Raw genomic sequence first — 16,645 nt, forward strand, 5'->3', positions numbered from 1 at the left:
ATACACATAAGGCTGGCATGCAAGAAAGTCCGGAGGTTAAATGTTTTTTCTATGATTGGATTATAAAAAATAGTTTGAAGTGTTAAGAAGCTGTTCAAATAAATTATGATCAAGGAGTAATTTTCTTTCTAACATACTCTCTCATGAGATCATGGTGGCAGTACTGAGTGTAAAGAAGCACAGACACTTCTGTGCCTGTAACACCCTCCAGATCATCAATCAATCAATCAACTTTATTGGTATGGAACATTTAAAAAGAACCAGAGTTGACCAAAGTGCTTCAGAGCCAAAAATATCAATGACAAAAACAATCTGTTTGTGAAAGCAGGGTAAAAAAAAAACAACCCAAAAAGTTTTTTATCAGTTCAGTTTCAGTCCCAGTTTTTATCTTCATGAGGGATGCCGAGCTGCTCCAAGACCAAATGAAATGTGTAATCCCTCCAACGGGCCCTGGGGATGAACCGGAGAGACGTCTAATGTGAGGCAACCAGGAGGCATCCCACCTGAACAAGGCTCCTCTCAGAGATGGCTGAACTCCTGCCACCAAGTATGAAGCCCATCCCGCTGCAGATTTAACTTGCTAGATTTTCTTTTGGCCATGGCCACAGTTCATGACAATCGGTGAGGGTGGGGATGTTAACCCCCACCTGTGAACAGAGAGCTTTATTTTACAGCTCGGCTCTTTCAACACAAGTCCTTGACAACCACTGCATTCTAACAGCTCACTGTGGGAATCTGACGAGCCCGAATCACTTGTAACCAAGACCCCAAAATACTTGAAATCTCCCACATGTGAAAACTTTTCCCACCCAACCTGGAGAGGGCGTACTATCCTTTCCTGTAGTGGGACCATGGACTCAGACTTGGAGCTGCAGGTCTGCAGCTAAGCTGCTTCACACTCTGCAGTGTACTGTTTCAACACATGCTGGAGACCCTCACGTAACATTACTTGGCATACTTGTTGTACAGATAGGTAAAAAAAAAAAATCCTTTTATACTAATGAGTTAAACAGTTTAAATTGTTCCTGGAAATGGAAAACCACTTATAATGACCCCGATCACTCCTGTTTCTGAATAAATCCCCCAAAAACTGCAAAAAGAAAATATCCCATACAAAGTCCCATGAGAGGCACCTCATAGAGGAGATTTGCGTCTGTTGCCATGGATACGCACCGGAGAGGTGCAGGTGCCATTAGCCATCTGTGAGCATACTGCTAACAATGCAATCAGCCAATCACATGCCAACTCACTCTCACAGCGAGTTCAAGTAACACAAAAGAATGGGAACTAACAGGACATCATCATTTAAGCTTAACGTCAGCAAGGTGGCATTGGCAAAGGTATGCGCTCTACCGAGTGCCCCTTCTAGTTTAAAATAGATACGCTCCTGGCATAGTTAACTAACAGTTAACCACTGAAAATAGATAACAATAATGCATAAATATGACAGCTTATAATGAATGAGTCAAATAGTTCGATAAGACAAGGCATATAATTGATACAGCAAGTATGAACAAAGAAACTATTAAGTATGTTAATTACAGAGTTAATATAGGCAACTACTCAGAATATTTAATTCTTCCCAGGAAAATAAAATAAAAATGCTACATGCAAGAATATCATGACAAAAGGAAAGCTGAAGTTAGAGTCATGGAATGAAAAGGTTAAAATAAATAATGTGCAATAATTGGCATGTACGAAAGGGAAATAATTGTGCAAGCTTCAAGAGTTCTATCCACAATACCTAAGCAATTAAGATAACACTGAGAATGACAGTAAAATTATAACTGTTTAAAAAGTTGATCAACAGTTTTGATCAAATAATGTGCCTGCTAGTTAGAAAGGTTAACTAATGAACCACACACAGTTTAACGGACAAAGCTGAAAAGGGCAAAATGCTTTTCAATGAACGGCTGAAGTAGTAGGAGCTGTTGGTGCCGGGGCATTTGAGTTCAGCTGACAAGAAAAGGTTGTGAAACTTTGCTTTACTTGATTTGGCAGCTTAATCGTCACAGTGACTGACTGCCTTGACAGATAACAGTATACTTGCTCCCTGTGTAAATAATAGTGACTGTTGGGCACATGATTAGCAGCATGGCTCCTGGGGAGGGGGGAGGGGAGGGGGGGGGGGCACCATCAATCCTGGTGCAGACACACCACTCCGCCTGAACAAGGGACCAAATGCTGAACGCGTGGTGCAAATAAGATCTGCTCACTCCTCTGTCCTTTTGTAGGGTTAGTCATGTCTTGATTGCAATTTTCTGGAGACTCTTTCCCCCCTCTGATGCTCACATCAATCACTCCCATGTGATCTGCCTGTTGCATTGTGTGTGTGTGTGTGTGTGTGTGTGTGTGTGTGTGTGTGTGTGTGTGTGTGTGTGTGTGTGTGTGTGTGTGTGCGTGCGTGCGTGTGTGTGTGTGTGTGTCTGCCCCCTGGGGCTTTCTTCACACACATTTTCCTGTAGGTTAAGCTGCTCTGCCCCCTTTTTCCACAACATCAACTGGATGTGTCTGGGCACGTGAAGACTCACACACGAAAGAACGCACGCATGCACACGCACACGTGCGCACATGCATGCACACACTCACACATACACATTTCTTTAATTGCATGGTTTGCACAGGTGAAGGTCCCGTTGTGTGACCGTACATAAGTGTGCACGCGTGTGTTTATACATGTACTCACCCACAACATGCCAAAAGAGGAAGCCGAGTGAAAATAACACTAGAGGATCACCTCCGGGTTGCCTTTCCTTCCTCTTGAGCGGTGTTGAAATCCTCATGTCAAGGTATCTGTTCTGCCGCCTGTGCTGTTTTGAAACTTTCCAACTGACACTGAGTTTCATAAAATCTCACGGAGGATATGACATTTCCTGTAAGCAAAAAATAATGGTGACACTCGATGACATCACTGAAGGCGGCTGGTTTTATTCCAGACTGTCACAACACGGTGTTAAAGACTGCTGGGTTAAATATAACTCAGTTATACGGGTAACTCAATAGCCAAGAAAAGTATTGGCTGTTTTGTGGTTTGTTGCAATCAAGTAGGATAAAGGTGATGAACCATTGCGTGGCGGGGTGCGGCTGGATGATAGTCACCCCTCTGCTGCCACGCAGATCTTGTTGAAAGACAACCTGGTGCTAAATGTGCTACTGCCGGTGACCTGAGTCAGGGTCAGTTTCTCAACCAACCCTAAGCTTGCAACTGCAAGGCAAAAGAAAGAAAAACATGTTAAATGCACACTGTATGTGGTTTTTTCCCAGTCGACGATCAGACGATTGACGACAAAGTTGTTGGACACTGTTTGGACAGCATCATATATTTTGTGCCGGTATTTATGTTCATTGTTTATGATATCAGTGTCGTGGTTGATGGCATATGTGGACTTGGGGGGCATCAGATTTACATGTTTGTTCATGATGCTCACTCTACACTATACTATTGTGAATACTTCAGTGACTTCAAACACAGCGATTGTAATCCAACACAACAGTAGAAAAGCTGTCTTCGAGCCACTGAAGTTAGGGACACAGGTGCCTAATCTAATAGACATAGAAAGGTCACGAGTGTAATAGTGGTCTATAAGTTTGAGTTCAAGCTCTTTCCATTTCTTTTTCACTGGGAAGCACACACACACATAGATGTTGTCGTACGATGAAGCCATTATTGTCTTATGTTTAATCCTAAATAAACCCATGTTACCAAATCATAGAGATGAAATACATGTGACTTGTGTGTTTCATGACCGGTCTATATGTAGTCCTTTAACCTTCACTGGTCCAGCTAATCCCTCCCAGCTGGGCGATGTTCACTTCTGTACCCAAAGTGAGTGACAACTCATCATGGCTTCATAGTCACACGCTCCTCTGCTGAGGCACTATAGGAAAATATGCCAACACGTTACTTTCCACACCCAAAGCAGGCAGGAATAACTCCATTAACACGCATGGACCTTCTTCGGTCTGGATTCCAGGGCAGGATCATCACGTGTACAGCACCTGTGGCTTGAGTCCAATTTAAAAGTTGACAGTGTCCGTTGAATGATGATGACACGGTCTATTTTCAATACAGTTTGAGGTTGGTATGTCCGTAATTTTCAATATGAGTAAGATATCCATTATGTACAGCTTACAATTAGGCAACCACCACTTTTCTTTTTTTAAATAAAAGAACTAAAACTCCCATCTTAAGCCCTATTGCAAGCATGAATTTTTTTTTATATCTAGCAGATACTAAATCGAGCACCATGTCTGTTTTCTTAATCAAATTAGTAAATCCCCATGTAGATTCTCTCCCCTACTCAGAAGCTTTCCTCTTTCTGCTCGCCCTACGCTGCCTCCCTCCTCCCTTGAAACCGTCCACAGTGTCCATTCCACCTTTAGTTTTCCAGTCACACAGCATCTGTGGGATAGCACCGTAATGACACTCAGTGACGATCAAATGTCCATAAATACATGATCACATGCAGAGTCGTTTACGCTATAGATATCAAAAGCTCGTCTTTACTCTCTTTCACTATCAGTCCATGTACAGTAAACTCTGCTGTTGCGTGGTGTGTTGCAACAAGCAGCCCATGTCCCCGTTGAGCGTGTTTCGCCTGGGTTCAGTCCGGGTCAGACATGCTCTGAATGCAGCTACTGGCTGATTTCACACGTGGAGAGGTTGTTCCATGACTCCAAAATAGAAATCCAAGGTGCTTTCAGCCCTGAAAAGGTCACATAGATGGATTCCAGTACAGAAATGATTCTAGGTACAGAAACTATTTATAATCTAAATTTTCAGAAAACACCCCATAACAGAATTTTTCGTAACACTACACAAGAGAACTAGCCCAGAGCACTACACATTTTCCAATATGCTATTTTTAGCATTTTAGAGAACTTTTAGACATGCCAGGAAAAATAATCTCAACTCAGTTTCCTGTTTTATAATGAGACTGTTGTCTCTTGCATGTTTTACACAAACAGGTTCTTCAGTTCAGAATAGCACAACTATTTGATAAGTCGGCTCTGTTCAAAGTAAATGCCCGACTTTTATTCACAATACCGTCGCTAGCTGTTTACTTAGTCACGTCTCAAATGGATATTATCAGAAAGAAAAGAAAATAGGTTAGTTGCAATATCACATTACTTATATTTTGTACTGTTCTAAGCTCCTGGACCTCAAGAACCTAAGATGGGGGTAAATACCACAAAAAAACTGACTGACATACAAATGTCATTATGACAGTACTGGAACTGTTGTTTTTTTGTTTTAGTTTTATCCCAATGAGGTTTAAAAGTTGCAATTTCTTGAAACACAGAACAGACACTGAGATGCATTTCTCGAGGTCATACAAGCTTTAAAGAACATTATTATTTGGTTGTAAATCTGAATGTCACCACGTGACCACTCTTCCTCGGGTCATGTAACCCTAACCCAACCATCCTGTCATAGCAGTGTGTTAGCCTGCCAGCAAGAAATTCAACTTTTCCCACAATTTCTGGTGAAGCAACATTCTTATGTCTTTAAAACATTCTTACGTCAAATTTAGATTTCCTGTGTGAAATGCAGGAAGAAAGGCGCAATGGCTAAATACACAGACAAAATGTACATGTAGGTTGCAGTTGCCATGGTTGAGAGATACATTTGAAAGAGATTTTTTTTTAAAAGGAAAAAGAAATATCGTAACATTACTGTGAAACGATTCTAGACTGAATGCCCTAGCAATGGTACATATTTGCCAAGCAGACCTTAGTTTACTAACTCCCTCTAACACAGAATAGATTACCCCAACAAGCAAGCAAGCATTTCTATTGGGAAACTTACATTTTTTTTTAATAAATACTCTAAATATGTGCCTTCTGGGATGAGTGGCTATATAATTGTCATTAAATTAAACATATCAACTTCCTCTTGGTGGGTGAGTATTAAAAATCTATTGCAATATCTATCTGAGTAAATGATAAGTTCTTATTTGTTCCATCAATGTGTGTGTTTGTTTAAAACATGTAAATATCCTCTTGTAGGTGATGTGTTAGCAAATGTGTGACACATACTGGAGACATATGGCTATACAGTCCATGATTAGTCTGCTGCCAAAAACTCAAAGGTCAACGTTATTATGGCTCATTGTCTACATTACATTAGCTCTCGCAATGATAGCTTGAGGAAGTTGAAGAAAAAGTAGATAATAAATGTTGTCAGTCCATGAAAGAATTAATTATTAATTATTATTTGAGTACAATTGGGAATGCTTTTTGAGCATCATTAGCGACCAAGTTTTACATTATTACACATGGACTCAGTCACATCCACTACAATCAAAGTTCTGAATTAACCTGTTCTGATAATATTGCCTCACATGGCACTCCTTTTATCATGAGACACCATGTACCAGTGAATTCTTGCCACCACCCCCATTTGTATTCTCAAGTCACCCTTTAAACTGCCTGAACTGTTTGAACTTCACACATCACAGCCAGCCCACCACAAAATGCGTCTGATGGCATACATTTTACAGTGTGGTTCTTGCTTTTGTGTGACAAATACTGGTGGAAGCTCGATAAACACATCCTTAACAAGCAGTCAACACTAGACACGTCAGCTGAGTATATAAATAGCCACAACTGACTAATTAACTGTGAACTCATAGTTGGCCAACTGGCTGTATCGAGTAACATCAAAGAGAAAGAATAGACACATGATGAAACACAGACAGTGAAAAGGCCGCTTGGAGTGAGTGAAGTGAGGTTAGTTGTCATTTAGAGCATACTGTCGGCATGATGATGTCCTGGATGGTAGTGAGAGATGGGATCGGATGATAGTCAGTTGTAACTGAAGAGTGATGTCAGTTGTTCAACAAGCTATTGTTTCTCATTAATCCCAGTCCACTAAGTGCGGGCGAATAAAATAAGGGAGTGATGCTAATGTAAATTCTCTGTGGAGGTAATCCTGATTGGACTTGTAATCGCTAGAAGCTAAAGAAGCCTGATATCCTTCCATTTATCCATCCATCCGTCCAACCTCACACACTTCATGCAGAGTTGTTGGTTGTTGTTGTTGGTGCTCGACTGCCCCCTGGACAACTTGTTAAAATAATTTTTATATTTAGCGTTCAAATTTACCACATGAATAAAAACAACCACAACACCAACTACTACTAGTACTACTACTCAAACTGGAGCTGAACAAAAAAAAAGAGAATAATTTTAGACATTTTGGTTTGATGGTTGTGCTAAGATGGAGTTTTTAAGAAGAACGTAAGAATCAATGTGAGAACTAAAAGAATAACATAATCTCATAGCACTATACCCACCGCATAGATTCCCAATGTCGAAGTCTCTTTGTATTTTAATTTAGTCAGCATGTTGTGGTTGGTACCACTGTGGTGAAGCGATGAGGACTGATGAGCTGTGATGTAATCCATGTTGTTGGGGGAAAAATAAAAATCCAAAATGGATTCAAAGGTTTTGTGCAAGACCATAAAAATCAAACTTTACCAAGAATATCAAACCCACACTATGGCATCGACAAAATTAAAGCTCACAGTCCAACAATTTACCAATTATCTACAAACTATTTATATATACCATTCCACTTTTATCCATGACTTTTCTCACCTCTTATCAGTTGTCCTTAACAAATCTTTTGTTGTTGAATAGGATCTGTTTTCTCTTAGGAAGACAACCAGAAGAATGACTTGTTAAGTTGATCATTGCCTCGGTTAAATCTTCCCAGCACTAATGACAGTTTGCGACACACTCTAAAAAGGAACCAGATAGCCATTGTGTGGGTCGCGGGAGAACAAACGCTGTCTGTATGGCGTTAAATTGAAGCCTCACCTTTGATCATTAGTTACACAGATACAGAGGGTCAGCAAAGCCTTCTCTTTGTGAGTCACATTTGCTGCACAGGCTTACGCCCATACACAGTAAATATTTAACTACACGTCATTGGTGGTATCCAGTATCCAGTATCCAAATGCCCCTCTTTTCCAAAATGACTGTGGCATGTCATTCATTTCAAGGTTAGAAAGTTGTATTTTTTTCAAGTGTTGGGAAAAGTGCCGGCTCATCAAAAGCGCAGTCATTCGCGCTTTCAAGTTATCATATTTTAGATGGAGTGCCTTAAAGGAGATTTTAGTGATGGGAGCTGTTGTGCAAGAAGTCTTACATTTTCATCCAACAGTGACAGATTGATGCTTGCTGGACAGCAATCAGTACAAAGTGCAATGAACCCTCTTTTTTTTATGGAATTACTGCTGTTATCCTGATGAAACATAACAAGACCGCACAGAGTAAGAAGAAAACAAGGGTTGAGTGGCAAAGTCTGTTGAGGACAGGAAGGTGGAAATGGGGGGGGAGTAAGATATGAGGCGGTGCGTGTAAGAGAGCCTCAGAGGTAGGAATAGATGACGTCGTCAGTGGGGATACTTTTGGCTATTTTAGGAATGTGATGGGGAGAATGCCGCTGCGCACTCCCCTGAACCAACGTCACAGATGAGATCAACTCCCGGCACAAACCTGCCAGCCTGATCATGTGACCTGCAATGACCTTCGCTATCAGTGATTAGATTACCGCATGTCAACAGCAGAGCACAGGCGCACTGCCACAGTTAATGCGAAAGGAAAGTAGAGAAAGCAAAACTAGATAGAAGAATCAAAAAGTACTTTTCAAAAGGCAGAATCTTTTTTTTTGGGGGGGGGGGGGGGGGGGGGGTGCAGAAGAAATATATATAGAGAAAAAATAATTAGCAAGAGTGTGAGTTTAAGGACCAAGGGTGGAAAGACAAAGACGACGGGTGAGATATAAAGTAGTGCAGCACCAGCCAAGATTGAATTAGCCTGCAGCTTTGGCTACCCCTAAGCCTAGGATGGAGGAGGATTAGTGGGCTGGGATAGTAGAGTGTGTGTGTGTGTGTGTGTGGGAGTCTGTGGACGTTTTCAACCGTGTGGGAGGAGAGCAGGGCGATTTGGCAAGCTCTGAACTTGCCTGCACCAACAAAGGAAATGCCTGCATCTGGTATTCATCATCACCACTGTGTACCGTGTACACACACACACACACACACAGACACACACACACACACACACACACACACACACACACACACACACACACACACACACACACACACACACACACACACACACACACACACACACACACACACACACACACACACACACACACACACGTACAGCTATTATTACATTATCTGCTTTATTTCTGTGCAGAAGTGTTGAGAGTGCTGGTGCACATCATAACCTGTTGCTCGTACACTGAATCGGTGTCCCCTCCACACACGCTGACCTCAAAGAGCGCAGTCTTTACAACTGATACTACTCAGTGAATGGGTAGAACCATTGCAAAAGTCATATCTTTGTTTTACCAGAAGTAATGCGCAAGAAGTCCATTCTGCCTTGCCAAAACCACCTACCCAGCCACCCACACTTCCTGCCCTGAGTCTCTCTCATCTTCATTCTCTCACTCCTATTTCCTCCAGCCTCTCTCGCACCCTCTCTCGCTCTCCTTCTTTCGGCAGGGTTCTATTTAATACACTCCACGCTGACACCTAACCTTTGTCGGACCACCACTCCCTTTAGCGCTACGCCGTGGGCTGTCAAACAGACAGATAAACAAACAGATACAGCGAGCACCCTCCCAGCTTGGCCGAGTTTCTCAGCTATAAAGGTTCTTATCGTGCCCGGCTTGTGTCCTGTGGGTGGATTTCATTAGCTTATTTAGCACATTCAACCCAGTTCCAGGCTGTCCTATTGTGGGCCTTTTAGTGTGAGCAGACCAGCTCTGTAAAAGGCAGCAATTATCAGGTCTACTTTGCGGAGGTGTCAAAGTTACACCATGCATGAGGCCATGCAGCAAGCATTCGATGGGTCCAGATCTGGCCTTTATCGGGAGTACGAGTGCAACAACACCATCCTGTGAGTTCCGTGGTGTCACGACACGAGAGAGACTGTGAACAAGACAAATGTTTCACCGCGCTTGGACAGAATATGGAACATGGTGCAAAGTGTCCTGTTACAAACGTGATAGGCTAAAGCCATAGCAGTACATTATATTCTCACAGGAATCATGTGGAGGCTCAGAACACAGTGGCATGCTGACTCACATTACTCTGCTACTACAAGGCATTGCATTATTTTTGTAAATACTACAACGAGGCGCAAATGCACATACTGGGCAGTCTTTTGGGTGGATTTAAAAACGGCAAAAGACAAGCCTTAAAGCAGTTAAGACATTGGAACTTTGCTTTTTTTTCATTGGTTGAAAGTGAGAAGTGAAGTGTAACTAAAACAGTGTGTGTTGAACAAGACCGGGCTTGACCTTGATTCCATTTTGAGAATAATTTTAAGAACAAGTTTCTGACTGCACAATAACAACAACTGAAGGAAATGTTTTACATGGAAATGTTTATGACGCTGTTAGCTTATTAACATGTGGGCTTTTCCAAGCTAATATTGATGTTAACAGTATAAAATACAGATTCACGAAGAGAAAGATTAACTCAAATATTTTACATTCTCCCTATTGTAGGGATTTGTGTTTGCAATATTTTGTATTTGCAATATTTTGATATGTAATTTTCCTTTCAAAGTACTTTATATCAAATGCAAAATAAAGTAATTAAAAGTTATATCCACTCATTAGTCTAAATATCAAAGAGATATACTGATTTTTTTTGCGGGGTAGAGGGGCATCCGGGATCATTCTGGGGCAGGCAAAAACTGTCCTGACCTGATTACAAGGAATACCAGTTAATCAGTCTCATAATCAAAGCAGAGCTGATGTAAAGATTATGATAACATAGTTTAACAGTTGTCCACGTCACATAATAAAGACATCAGAATTAAAACAATCATGTTCCTGGATAACAGGAAGAGCTTTCTGATTACACATTTGCTATCGAAAATATGTCTCGTCAAATTTACTTTCCTCTTGGGAATGTGTTGATTAAGGATACAGTGACTAATATGTTCTAAGTGTCATAATAGCAAAACAGTACATAATATTACTCATTGTGACACACACACACACACACACACACACACACACACACACACACACACACACACACACACACGTGTGCATGCATGCATATCATACCAAACCATATGAATATGCTGTCTGTGGGCTCAATTGTGAAATGTTTGGACTGTGTCCAGTGAGCCGAAGGGCCCATTTCAGTCACCGGATGTTTGTTTCACTCAGTCATTACGGCTGAAGTGACACTTTCTTTTCTTGTCCCATTGGATCATTACTTCTTCTTCTTCTTCTTCTTCTTCTTCTTCTTCTTCTTCTTCTTGTTCTTCTTCTTCTTCTTCTTCTTCTTCTTCTTCTTCTTCTTCTTGTTCTTCTTCTTCTTCTTCTTCTTCTTCTTCTTCTTCTTCTTCTTCTTCTTCTTCTTCTTCTTCTTCTTCTTCTTCTTCTTCTTCTTCTTCTTCTTCTTCTTCTTCTTCTGTCCCAGAGGCCCCGTCCAGACTGAAACCTTTCCTAATCAACTGTTCACCTCATAACGCTCTGTTGCCTCCTTTTTTGTCTCAATACATTGAGTTTCACACTGCTTTTTTTTTTTTTTTAAACTTTATCCCAAAATATGAAACCGGTGTCGTTTTTAATATTCTACACAATATATTTCAGCAAAACTTACTTTGTTAAAAGTGCAATAAACTTCTACAAAGAGCTTTTGGAGGCAAGATTTAACATCAGATCAATGTTGATTGTTTTTTATCTGAACATGTTTTAACTACAAATTCATGTAACGTTTTTGTATTCATCACGGTAAACATTACCCACATCTTTGCATATACAATCTTTCCTAATACTGCCCATACTTATTATTGCCTTGTCACTTGTCAATATGTGTACGTCATGTGAGTGTAGGAGGCGTCCCATCAATCAAAAGCAACTGGCGGCCGTATAACTGGCTCTGCCGTATATGTTTTGATGAGACAACTGTGAACCGTGGCAGCTTGACATACAATAGGAAAGTACTTTGTGACATAACGACACACTCCAGAAAGAAGAGATTCATAAATGAAAATGATTGGTATGAGCCTTACAACTGCTGTTATGAAATAGTGGTAAAATAGACAGTTTCTTTATAGACATCATAAATTTAACAAATAATCACAGGCACTAGTTCAGTGGCACATTATATGTTAGCCTTTGATTAACAACCACCCATCCATTTTCTATAACGTTTATCCTGTTCAGGGTTGCTGGACCCAATTCTAGCTGACTATGAGTGAGGACAGGGTACAGTTTTGATTGGCATCATGTAGTAGTTTTACTGATGAACAAATAAAATACAAAACATTAAAATACTCATATCCTCTGATCTCTGACAAACAGTTGCTACCGGAACTGGACTGATGGGAAGTCTTGATGATTGTCTTGAAATGAGCTGGGGTTGCGTGTAATGTAAAATGTCCTGACTATTATTTAACAGTGGGAATTATTCGGAACAGTGTAGTAGCAACAAACTGTAAGGATTTTCACTTGGGAAATAGTGGTTTTATCATCTGTTCCCACACTGGAAGATCCACAAGGAAAGCCAAATCATTTTAAGCAAGTCTATTATACATGTATTATGCATGTGTAAAACATAAAAAAGTGACATATTTGGCATAGATGTTTCCAAGTGAAACAGAGAGGAACCTATAAGCATAGTAACATTTAACATTTACTGAGAGGAGGCAGATCAACTCTGCCTCTGGTCATGGTATCCTTCGTCTACTGATTTTTCTTTTTATTTAATGCTCTGGGAGGAATTAAATCTCATATAGTGATTACAGCTTCTTCACTGGCAGACTGGATAAACACACCAAAATATTGAAATTAAGGCCGGGCTGCCAACTCTCAAGCATCGCGAGTGAAAGTAAGAGTGTCAATTCAAAGATCACATGGGGTACATATAATCTGACGATAAACAGGATGCTGGTTGGTGTCTCAATTCTTAAGAAATTTCAACTGAAAAACATTTTTTTTTGTTAACAGCTTCTCGGATCTATTATCAATAAAAAGCATTGTCGGGGGATGATAGAGGCGTACCTGCGTACATGTATGTACAACTACAATTGACCAACCTGTCACACTTGGTCATCGCAATTTGTCCTCACTGCATAAACATCAAAATGTGTTCTATAGATGTGACATGTAATAAATATTTGTTTTCTTCACTTGTCATTTTTTAACAAGACTTCTTGGAAACAAAAACAAAAGAAATGAGGCTTTCCGGGAAAACCAAAAAAAACAACATTGCCCCAACCCTCCACCCCCGTTAAAAACATTCTCAGATTTGTTCACAGATCTCAACCTGCACAGTGCCATATAAGGAAACTGCTCTTTAGTTTACGTGACTGACAGGCTTTATGTGTTTTTTTTTGGCGAGGGGGGGGACCTGAAAGGATCTCTGTGAGAGTGACACTCCCTGTATGATCGTTTTTGTATGTATCAGCATGTACGGCATGCGAGCATCTTTGCTGTATGTGTCAGCTTCCTGCGGCAGCGTTTTGTATGCAGGGTGGCAATGGCTGTCGGGGTGTGTCCATCCCACTCATAGTCACTTCAGGTGAATCAGGGGGGAAATGGTGGCAGGAGAACAACTGCAGCGGGCCGAATGTGTCGGGCATGGTTCATTTTTCTCCTGAGGCAGAGGGCGGCCCACTGGTGACTTTGATGGATAGGAATGCTGCTCACCCACACACACACACACACACACGCACACACACACACACACACACACACACACACACACACACACACACACACACACACACACACACACACACACACACACACACACACACACACACACACACACACGCACGCACGCACACACATGCACGCCCACACATGTCCCACGCACTCAGTCTCTCACACAACCGCTCACACATTATTGCTTACACATGGACACACAAACACAAATTCGTAGATGAGTACACACACACACACGCACACACACACAGTCACACACAGGCTGCTCTGTCCCACCAGACCCGATATTCAATGTGAAATGTTTACGACCCGCCCACACGGCCTTCCTCCCCTGTCAATAAACTCTTCCCAGAAGTATGTGTGATACATTATCATGGAGATGGCTGCATGTGGGGGTTGCTCCTACATCCTCCATCACAGGACTATCCATGTGCATCCTAGTGCAGCATGCAGGACAGAGCGCCACACTTTAAGCTTTTAGACTGCAAGGTGATGAATTAGTGCAGGGCCGCAATTTTTTTCCTTCTCATCATATTGTGATTTGTCATATTAGCACAGATAGAATGGGGGAATGCAGCAACATCAAAACATTTTCTAGGCGTTTCTGAAAGAAGACGCCAGAGAAAATGCATTTTACTTTACTGAAGGAAGGAAAAACTGCAAGTTTGCGAGACAATGCTGGGGTCAGGTTTCCATGTCGTCAGAGCTGCGCCTTTGTCGCAAAATGTGTCAGGATGTCACCTCGACAGCAAGGTCTAAATTGGGCGAACGAGGTCAGGGTGTTCAGCATGACATGAGCTGTGCCGACAGCCAGACCTGCTGACAAGCAAAGCAAAGCCATCTGAAAGAGGACCTCGACTCTCCAGCAGCCCGAGTGATGGACATCAGCACACAATGGCTCCCCCTCCTCACTGGAGTCTCGTGGAGCACAGATATCCTTGTAATGCACACTTGCCGGCTCGACATTCATCAAAACAAGATACGGAGCGCAGAGTTTTGACTCAAACAAAGGGCCGTGTTTCAAGTTAGAGTGAGGCACCTTAACCAACACCTTTCACTTTGTTCCACTGAGTCAGCATCTTCCAGAGTTCGCGAAAGAGATGGCGACAGATAAGGAGAAAGGGGGAGCTGTCGGGGCAAAGCAAAGACAGCCACCTTTGTCTGCTCACGGAGCCTCTGAGAGATAACAGCAATGTTTCTTTTGAACACACACTGGCTTCTCTATCTCTCTCTCACACACATACACACACACACACACACACAAACAGATGAGGGTGATTCACTTCTCAGACAGTGTGATAACATGCTGGTGGGGCACTGAGTCCCCTGCATAGAGGAGAGGAGTGTGTCTCTGTAATCAGACAGACAGTCTGTGCTGGTCCCGAGGCGGGAGGAAAGGACAGTTCGAAGCGGGCGCACGTTAACATATTCTGAAGGCAGAGTCAGGTCGTTATTCTCTATGACACTTTGCACAACATCTCGCTTGTCCTCGAAATGCACCTTATTGTGATTATTATCACATTTGTGGCTTGCATGAATGCAATAAATGCTGAGAAACTCACACCTGCTCGCAGCTACTGTATACAGTGAGCAGAATATAATGTACAGATTTCAGGATTTTTCTCAGGTTCAAATGAACAAAAAGAAAGGTTCAAGTTTATTGAGCCACGGAGAAAAATGAAACACCAGTATTGCTGGAATAACTCAGTAACAGAACAGTAATAAGTAGGAAACAGTAGTGGACACCCTGCAACTAGTTTGCTGGCTGAACATTTGGCAAGAACAATCACTCAGTTCTTGTATGATTTACCAAACGTGTATAGATTCTGCCTCTCCTCCATTGAGGTCAAACCTCTTCAAGATTGCTAGAGATCAATGTCAGGTCTTTTCAAAGGACTTCAATTTAAACCCAGAACTTGTTGGTAGCTACTAAAAAAACAAACAAAAAAAAAAAAAACCAACCAAAAACCATTGTGTCTTCTCAATTCTTTCTTCGTTCTGTTCTATTTTTTCTGTTAAAGTACCAAAGACATAAACAAAAACAAATGTTCACCTCAGACAGAGCCAGAATGTATAGATCGTGATCATATCCAATAATTTTGTTTCTATGTTTAAGCATTCCGTAAAACTTTCAATAGATCAAAGGGTATCTTGTGTGAACAAGTCCTCTTTGAGGTATTTATATCAACAGAAACAAACTGAAGCTGAGCATCAAAGAGCATATAACATGTTTGGTTTAATCCCAGAAAGACTGTGGCTTATTTATAACAGTTGCCAGAAACATTAGTAAGTATTTTCCTACTTGTCTTTCAGTAATCTTTTGGCCACCACTCCACAAACTCTAAATGACTTGCATTGTGCTTCTTCTTTTTATTTTCTTTAGTCTCCATTAAGGAGTGTCAAAAGCATAGATGAACTTGATCCTAGGCTTTCTTTAATACTTTTTCATAATCACTTCGATCCACAACATGTTAACATTTCATAATGTCATGAATGTGTTCATGAAATGTGACATGTGACGCACTTTGAGATTAACCTGTGGAACACTATGATTATGTTAAAAATCGGACAATTGTCCTAAAATGTAATCAGTATGAAAACAAGCATTTAATAACTTTTTATGTTTAAAATAACTTATTGTTATTATTATTGCTATTATTTATTATTATTTATTATTATTATTATTATTATTGCTGTTGTTGACTAATCCAAGTCCAATGATAAATACTTTCTTTACTCCTCTAACCTTGATCGTTTTTTCGTCTGACGTCAAATAAAATTTACGTTACTTTACTGTAACCATGCCATGATTTCGATTAGTGATCGCAAACAATCCCATTTTGTTATCAGACGTCGGTTATCTGCTGAAACACAGGTGAGTCGTGTCAAACAAAGTTTTTGTTTGTCGTTGTACGTGTCTCGTAT

The sequence above is a fragment of the Blennius ocellaris genome (genome assembly GCF_963422515.1).
Source record: "Blennius ocellaris genome assembly, chromosome: 12".
Taxonomy (NCBI): Eukaryota; Metazoa; Chordata; class Actinopteri; order Blenniiformes; family Blenniidae; genus Blennius; species Blennius ocellaris.